We start from the raw sequence: 1,148 nt of genomic DNA on the forward strand, positions 1-1,148 counted from the left end.
AGCGGACAGACTGATGAACAGGGGCGACTGCAATATATGTTCACATTTCCATTTGGAGTATAGAAAGGATTATGAAACCTTTCTATGTTGCTATGTGTTTGGTTGGTTTTAGAAATATGATAAAGAGGCCAAATTGTAGAGAAAAGTGTCTCTTACTTAATCTAAAGGTTTGAACAATATTGAGCAGTTGTACTAGTAGGTCTCAAAACCAAAAAAACAGCTAACTTAACAATTACTATACACATCCCTTTTAAAATTAATTCAGTTTGATCAAGTAGATACATAGATATAAATAACATATATTAGAAATATAAAGTATAATTACAATGGTTTGATTATGAAATTTTGCATACTGCTGCTTTAATTAAATGCAAGTAGAAACAGAGAAATAACTATTTCAATTAAAAATATCTATGAATATGTAGTAAAACTATTTCAATTAAAAATATCTATGAATATGTAGTAAAACTATTTTGATTAAAACTATCTATGAATATGTAGTGAAACTATTTTGATTAAAACTATCTATGAATATGTAGTAAAACTATTTTGATTAAAACTATCTATGAATATGTAGTGAAACTATTTTGATTAAAACTATCTATGAATATGTAGTGAAACTATTTTGATTAAAACTATCTATGAATATGTAGTGAAACTATTGTAATTTACAACTATCTTTGAATATGTAGTGAAACTATTGTAATTTACATCTATCTTTGAATATGTAGTGAAACTATTTTGATTAAAACTATATATGAATATGTAGTGAAACTATTGTAATTCACAAATATCTATGAATTACAGTAAAACTATTGGAGCTATTCAATGTTTGAAGAATGATGCAAGGAAATTTTTTGATCTGTTTTCTAAAATAAATCAGAAAATGTTTAATTTCATGATAACCTCGAATTTTGTTATCAGCTACATATCATGAAAAGCTGAAGTACTTTGGCACCACATACCTTCTTGAAAACCTGATATTCTCCAAGACCCTTTGACATTTACTCTGGCGCTCTCTCTAAACATGGTATCCTGTTATCCAACTTTGTTTCAGAATTGTAGTAGGCTTCACTATCTCTTCACATGTTCTGCTGTGGTTAGCCATTTCTTTACTCTGGATTGAATTTTTGTTAATATTACGTTTA

The sequence above is a fragment of the Lottia gigantea genome (assembly GCF_000327385.1).
Source record: "Lottia gigantea unplaced genomic scaffold LOTGIsca_160, whole genome shotgun sequence".
Taxonomy (NCBI): Eukaryota; Metazoa; Mollusca; class Gastropoda; family Lottiidae; genus Lottia; species Lottia gigantea.